Below are 9098 nucleotides of genomic sequence, written 5' to 3'. Positions count from 1 at the left end.
CGGCAATTGGGAAATTGTGGTTGCACGTCAATTCTGATCTCAATGGCGCCACTATCGGACTTATTATTAAATTCTTTAATATGTCCAATTATCGAATACGACCGGATGTAACATTTTAAAATAAGATCCAATTAATTTTGAGAGGACGCATTGAATGATGAAGGAAATTTTCCACTATGATTTGGAATAACATCGCAGTATTTTCTCTTCTCGTAGATATCCCATTAGTTTATCTTCTCTGTATATTATTTACTACGTTTCTCCCTCTTTCTGTCTCTTCTCTATTCATTGTGTGTTGCGGATGACGCACACCAGTTTCACCTGCCAGAAGATTGCTCACCAACTTTACCAGGCCTGCCATATGTGATAAGGAGGAGTAGAGAGATTTTTGGATTTTACTAATAAGTCGTATTACTCGTCACGTACGCGCACGCGCAAACACCTCGCTGTGGCAAGTCTCCCACCCAAAAAACAGCGAGGAATTTGATGAGCAAGATGCTGATTGTATCCGCTCAAAAAGGCAGCCTTGTCGAATACGCCTATAAAATCAAATGGAAAAGTAATGCCTCTAAATGCTTTAGTGTATATAAAGATGTGAACAGTACATTATAGTGTAAATAGATGATTATTTGTGGTGGGTTAATATGTAGGTTGGAGCAGTGGACGGAAGTTTGACCGGTTTTACTATGCAGGTGTATTATTTTAAACTAAACCCTAGATCGATACTAATTCTGGTTCGCCGTCGTATTTAATACAGCTGAGTTTCATAGCGTATCTTCAAATTAAATGTAAGGTCAACGTTTATCAGATATGCGGCTTTAATTTTAATCATTTTTCTGCAAACCAATCGGGTCACGTATAGAGTAAGATTTTCCAAACAGCCAAGTTGATTGTATTTCATGTTCAGCTTCGTGTAAGAATATAACTGTGAAGAGACGGTTAACACATTCATTAGTATATAAACTCTGAATTATCCTTCATGAAGTAAGGATTATCTTGCCTTAAAGATGTATTGTCCCCCAAAAACATGAAAAAGATAATTAAATCAGACTTTCAATAGGTTATTTTGTAGTTTTAATAAAGTTAATCACTTCCGTAGAAAAAAAACGAGAAAAAAAATATTCATTTCACTTATAAAATAACATAATAACTGGTTAAATTCAACCAAAAATCCATTGGCTGGCAGCCAATTTGACCATTTTTTTTTGCTTTAAATTTTGGTTAAAGTGGATAACTATTATGTGACATTAAAATGGCATATTCAACAACAAAAATGTTTTAAAATTATTATTCATACATCTTTAAGCTTGGTTCCCAATAGAGACGCAACGCAAAGGACGTAGACGCAACGTGAGTGATTTGACCAATCACAAGCGATGGATTATTCGTGTTGCTTTTCATTGGTCAACTCGCTTGTGTTGCGTTTACGTCCTACATTGCGTCCTAGTGTGGAGGCGCAATGCAAGGACGTAGACGCAACGTAAGTGATTTGACCAATGGCAAGCAATGGATTACTGTATTCGAACTGTCGCTCGCTTGTCATTGGTCAACTCGCTCGCGTTGCGTCAACATCCTTGCGTTGCGTCCCTAGTTGAAAACCAAGCATTATTACCTCATCGTTTAAGGTCCGCGTCGTCGAGACATCTGTTTTATTCTCTGTAAATAATCACTATAAATTAATTAATAAAAATAAGAATCTATTATCTAAATAAGTTGACTAATGATTAACATTGTATGATAAAATGTATTACATATGGCTATGTATACGGAACATCTATGATAAAGTCGTGAGAAGTTACATGTGGCTATCGGTACGTTTGTGATCTTATTTTAACAGACGTTTAATGAAGACAATTTATAGTTTTTAATTGAACGTATTTAATTAGTTAGGTTGTAAATGATGATGCTTTTGAAACAACATTTTGTTATAATTATTTGGCCTCCTAAATCCGTTTTATTGTTTGTTCATCATCATTAAAGAACCGGTTCTTGCATCACAAATGGGGCGTTTTTGTCCGAGAAAAAAGTAGAAAGATGATGTAGGCTCGGATGCCTAGGCCTAGTTCTCCAGGAGCTAAACCGTATTTTAATACTTAATACATCATCATAATAGGCCTACACGGTATTTATCTGTATCAGGCTGTCAAGCCATGAGGAATTACTAAATCCCTCCCTGGCTTATGACAACCTTAGGCCTACCACATTAAATAACGTTGCGAAGCGACCACATCCTTAATGGAATCTCACACCCACACTACATAACCTATTATATTCATAAGAATGTTATGGATTACTTTCAGTGGAAAAATATACTATATTACAGTATAAAGATAGGCTCTTTGAATTAAAGATAGCGCTATTTACCTTTTGCGTATAATATTAATAGTATGATTGATCGATCGATCGACTAATTACTCTTTTTTCTAGGCATATAAATCATTGACGCATTCAATATTGATTGATTGATTCGATCGATTTATCAATCAATTGATTGATCGATCGATTTATAACAATCCATTGATGGATCGTCTGTGTGCGTATAACGAAGACATTCAACATTGATAGACGTGGCCTAAATGAACTACGAAATTAATTGTACGAATGCTTTCATCTTTCTTTTAGGAATGATGGCACCTAGATTTGTCAACTGGACCAGTTAGAATTCAACAAAAAACAGTTAGAATCCAACAAAAAACAGTTAGAATCCAACAAAACCAATTAGAATTCAACAAAACCAGTTAAAATCCAACAAAACCAGTTAGAATCCAACAAAACCAGTTAGAATCCAACAAAACCAGTTAGAATCTAACAAAACCAGTTAGAATCCAACAAAACCAGTTAGAATCCAATAAAACCAGTTAGAATCCAACAAAACCGTGTCGAGGAATCATTGAAGAAAGCATGTCCTATAATAGTGTCCCCCGTATGATGCGCACAATGTACCCGAATTAACACTGCGCGTCTGCCCAGTTCCAAATCGAAGCGACCCCCTATTAATAATTATGGTTCTACTTTCAATGACACCGACCTGTGCAGCTTTAAATTCGATATATGTTCTGTGTAAATCGCGCATTAAATTAACATATTATCATTATAAGTATGAGTATTTGGAGCGTAACATTTGGCGGCATTTATGATTTATGTATAAGTAGAGCCTAAACCTAATTCTATTCTCGATTTGTTCACTTAATAATGTACATGTTCGCTTTTTGCGCCCGCCATGATCGTCGAACTATAAAAATGAACCTAGGCAGTATTATTACCTACACTACTGTAATAATATCTGTATGATAAAGACATGATGTAGAATTAATCCGTATCGACTGACGTAGACAAAAGTAGGTCAAATTGATGATCAACGACGTATATCTCCAATTGAACTATGGGAAGGCTGACGACATGTGTGAACGTAGGCTTACAATCAATAATATTATTATCTAAACATCATCTATACGGCTCACCGTATACATTTCATTTAAAAATCAGGGTACCTTTCATACATGTCTCTACTGGCGCCAATTATTGTATTCAATGTGCGTCAACATTCCCCAGTGCCGTAAAGGGGTTCCTGAAATAGGGCTATAAAATTTGATGTCATTGTAACTGAGGTGGTTGTTCATTTATTGATGAACTCTTGATGACCTTTTCCCCCATTCACTGTTAGAAAACAATAACCGGATCTTCTTTAAATCTTCACTAATAATGTGACCAGTTGTATAATTAGATGTGACCTGGCCACAACTCACGTGACATTTTAAAGGAAGTGTATGTGGTTGTGGTTGTGGTTAATATAAGTACGGTACATGATGGTACTTTATAGTCATGGTTTTATATCATAACATTAGTGATATATTGGTATGATCGTTACCGTACCATGGAGGTAATATCTTGAACACAATGGTGATCGCAACGCAATCTAACAACAGGACACTAAGCCCGACTTGTCAAGATAGGAACTCGTAATAGTCCTTTGATCATATGTCTGGCTGCGACAAATACCAACAGTATACTGTACTATGTACATATTCCGCGACGCGTGGTGTCTATTAAAGGCTTGGAACTGATCGTGTCGCAGCCACATAAGATAAACCCTTTGATTTCCGATCTAACCTGTTGTTAGATTGCCTTGGTGATCGTAACATGATAGGGCCTACCAATCATAATATAATGCATGGTGATCACCCGTATGGTAAACATGTATAATGTATGTATGGTATGAGTGACGATACCATATAATAATATGATGATTATTGTATGTGTTTCATATTTCGTATTAAAGATTTGTATCCATTTTTACTGACACTAAATTAAACCCCCTTGGTGTTTCCAATTCCCTTCCTCCTCGCAACCTCGGCCCATTCATCACACCGAAGACGAGTTCGCCTGTTCCCCCGTGTGTCACCCAAACACCATCAACCAAGCAATATCTAAAGCACTGTCTAATTAAAATATAGCAATGCAATCGACAGTTAGGTATTATGGGTGTGACACAAAAATATTAATATAGTGACACTCTGAAATACGATATACACAGTTTATACAGGCTATGCATCGATTTCATACCGGCGTAACATTTACTGAGGTACTGTATACCTATATGCTATTGTACGAAAGACATTCATTCATTTTGGTATCATGGAAATAGAATTGCCCTTGCGTAGGTCGTGACGTCACTGCTGTATTTGATGTTACTCGGCTCTCTATTGAGGAATTAGAGTTTGTTTTCATGCCTTAACACACCCGCCCAACGAAGCGAACTTAAGAAATTGAGTTACACATCCAATCCTATTTCGAATGCTATCATGTTCTTATGGCCACAATTAAAATATAGGCTATATGTGAACTTTATTCAATCAATCGTACATTTTTTTGGTATTATAATGGTAACCATATTAACGTGTATTTAGGCCTACAGTGATTTTCACAAAAAAATATTAATTATAAAATATATAATATATATATATATACAGTTATTTTACAGTAATTATAATAAAAATTAATTGAATTATATTGACTATTATTGAAAACAGAAGTTAAATAATTAAATACTGAATAAATACAAATCTGATGTCCCATGTAACAATTACAAATTTAAAAAAATAAAATATTACAATAAAAACAATAACAAAAAATAAATATATGTAAATAACAATTTCTTTTTTTAACACTGTACGCACGGACTCTTTGAGTTCATGTTTGCTTATGATTTCCACACATGTATTTATTTATATAAACATAATAGGCCTATACCGTAACTCATAATAATGGAATTAATAATAATTTTTAAAGAGATTAAATCCGTAAACAATGTTTATTTTAGAAATATTCTGGCCTTTAATGAGACTTTTTATTGAAAGGTATAATAATTAATCAATCAATTCATTTATATGTCAATGTTTTATTTATTTATTTTGAGTGACAGTATTTAATGAAATGTCATGATTGTTTAATTTAATAGAAGATCATAGTAGCGAAATGACGACTTAATGTACCGGCCGCTATATCGAGATTTTTCCACTACAAACGGTAATCTCCGGAACTAAACAGCAGAATTCTGACAATTGCGTTAGACCTACTTTCGGTTTGTTGACACCAACGTGTCTCCAATGGAGACAAGGATTTCCTTAGAATTCTTGTTTATTTTTTGTTATTTCTATTTTCTATATTTGTCCCTTTGGTATTTATTCGATTATTCAGGCGTCGTCTACAGACGAAGGTGCACACACAGTGTGAACAACAGTTTGACGAGACTTTGACGCGCTCTTTTGAATGTGCGTCCTCAATTATACCATTATGTCCGTGTAAACGGGTGTAAAATTGAGTTAAACTCGCGCCCACACTTTCAGCTACAATGTCTATTAACTTTTTTTTCCTCGATTGAATTGTATATGATAAAGAATGCAATGATTTAATTCTTTGTTCGATATCGTAAGAAAATATCGATTGGAAATTAATCAAGTGAAAGGTAAATGAATGCAGTATAGTTCCAAATATGTGTTCTTTTTACGCTTTTTTCATCAGTGGTTTATCAAGTGAATATACCTATTGTTAATAGTCGTATTATAAAAACACGTTCTAGTTGATACTGATGCGTTCATTGATCCTGGAATCAGGTCGGATGAATGAAATTTAACAACAATGGTTGGCGGATGAAAGCCAAAATCGATTTGTGTTCATATTGATTTTTGCCTACCAATAAAATATCCAATCTATATAGTTACTGTATCTAAATATGTACAGTATCATGGTTCCATGATACTACATCACATGTGTTTCACAAATGTATCATTCATGGACCCTCTAACCCTTAATCAACTAATCCATGCCATACAGGATCTAAAGCCTTGTCTCCACTATCAAACTTTATGTGGCCATATATAGACATGATGATGTCACATCACTGCCATATTTTAGCATATCACTAACATATTTGGGCACATAACTAGTTTGATAGTGTAGACAGAGCTTAAGACTTTCCTCAAATCTGTAGTTATTATCTTTCTTTATGAAACGCCTTATGTGCCAAAATACTATTAAGTTAAAACTCGACCGTCTAGAACCTAGACTATACAGGACCATGTGATAGGCCACACTAGATGCTGTATTCAGAACTTTGCTTATGACTGTAAACACAGGTGATAAGCAGTGTAAAAAATGCTTTTGGAAAGGGTATGGGTTAGGCCTAGGCTTATTAATATTAATGGGAACTTATAATGATTCGCATTACTATTATGATTCTATATCTTCGGATGAAAACTGGTTGGTCATGCTTACAAAAAAAAGTAGCCGAGGTCCGTCTATACACATACAGACATACGGATTTTCAAAACCAATATATTTGTCTTAAGCTCTGTCTACACTATCAAACTAGTTTGACAAAAAAAGTGTGATGTGCCCAAATATGGTAGTAATATGCCCAAATATAGTAGTGATATGACATCATCGTGTCCATATATGGGCACATCACATTTTGTTGTCACTTTGTTTGTTAGTGTAGACAGAGCTTGCATTGTCACTGTTGGAGCATCATATCGAGTCACAACAAAGTTCCAAGTAAGTTCCAACTGGCCACTGATAAGATAAACACACATTGTGTATGCTTACCTTTTGTTACCCAGCAGTCTTTTTGTCATGACAAATATTACTAATCGTTAAAATATTTTCGTTTGTTTTCATTTTTCTTTAATCTGAGTTATTGAATCCATTCTGTTTTGTTTCTATGTTGTTTCTTCTGGCATTGTTGACAAAAAGGTATCGTAAACACTATGAACCGATATGTGTGCCTTGTAACTGTCAATTTCATTGTGAGTGGGTTTTCAATAAATATCGGTCATTGAACCCTAGGTACACTATTGTACTTTTTTACAGAATGTGCTCCTGTCTGAATGTGTGGTTTTATAATGTCAGTGTATTTGCGGCTTTTTGTTGCAAATAGTGATTTCCAGATGAATTCTTAGCTATTTAGGAATTTGTACTTTTTCTTAGTATTGTCTGTTTTCTTATTTGAGCATATTTAGGCACAACGTCTGTTTACAGGTTATAAATCAAATTAAACTTTATGATTGATAATGACGTATCGATGTCGTTACGTCACAAGCATCCTAGTCTAATGATCCTAAATTTAAGATTGATAGATCCATGAATTAAAAACCGTTGTAGAAAGTGTTGCCGATGACGTAATAATCTTTAGAATGTTAATTAAACAATTCGTCTACTGCGTGTATTCGGCAACACCCAATTCAATCTAAACCAAGTTTGTTTATCCTGAATTCTTCAATATATAAATATTTACCGTTTATATTATATTTTGTGATGGGATCTGGAGAGGCTACACTATGTACAAGTTGGCCTTGAGACACGGGGTCATTTGCTGGTAAACAATTTCACTCATAACAGTACGGTGTAATCTTTAATTCTATAAAAAGTTACACGCTTTCATTCTTGACTTTCAGTCGATTCAATTTATGATGAGAGTTGATTGTACCTTCGGTAAATGTACTCTGTATTAGGTCAAAGGTTACTGCTATATAGTGTCTTGCCAAACTTCATCAAGTTCTGCATTGCATAGAAGTTTGTAATTCTTTTTCAACCACTTCCTTTCAAATGGCCAGAGGGCAATTATAGTGTTTACTTTCCGTTGAACTTGGCGATGATTGTTACAGTTTGCGGTCAATTAAGCCAACGGTTATGCGGCAATTGCGTACCATACCTCTCGCATCCCCTCGTCCCCACTACCTGTAAAATTCGTTTGTACGCCGCAGATCAGAGTCGTGACTGACAGCAGGAGTAACAGTACACTGTCTGGAAAAGCTAATGTATTTTTTGTTAGATGCCACGCCCCCAATTTTCTTTTTCGGTTTCGGTTGTTTTGGGGTTTTTTTTCCAAGTTAGTCTTATTTTTTCCACTTTTATTCCATAAATACATAATATAATAATTTTACAGTACAGTTCTTTTTGAGTTCATCTTTTTCATTATTATCTTTTAACACTTAATTTTTTGTTTATTTACAGTTAAACATGTTATGTGTTAGTCTTATTTTAATGAAGTAGCCAAACAAAGCTTCTGGTCCATTTTACATATTTTAATATTTTCATATTTTACGGCGAAACAAACAAACGTGTTAGCCTTAATTGAATTGTGACCAACTGAATAATAATAATACTAATCACAATTAGGGCTACATTCTTCGTAATTAAAATGACGACAATGAAAATAGGTTGAAAATAAAGTCAAACGGAACAATTAACCGATATTAATTCGACTATTTCCTGAACGAAACACAGAATGATGTCCACACGAAGTACTAATACAGGAAAGCGGATATATATTTATATTCGTTTGTAGTTAGAAAGGTCTTATATAGAAGGAACTGACAACAGCGTGGTAATACGCTTTTCTCCTCGTAATAAACGGGAACTGACGAATTCAACACAGTCACAACCGGTGGATTTTCTCGTAGCTAGGTCAATGCGCCCTTTTAACTTGAGATATTTCACTTCAACTTCCAACGATTCAATCGCCGGAATAGAATATTTAATTATTGTGGCCGGAAGAAATTGAAATCATTTCTCGCATTGTAGAGACCGTCGACGTATTA

This window comes from Antedon bifida, chromosome 7 (assembly GCF_963402885.1).
Source record: "Antedon bifida chromosome 7, ecAntBifi1.1, whole genome shotgun sequence".
NCBI classification, from domain to species: Eukaryota; Metazoa; Echinodermata; class Crinoidea; order Comatulida; family Antedonidae; genus Antedon; species Antedon bifida.
This window is presented reverse-complemented; position numbering follows the sequence as displayed.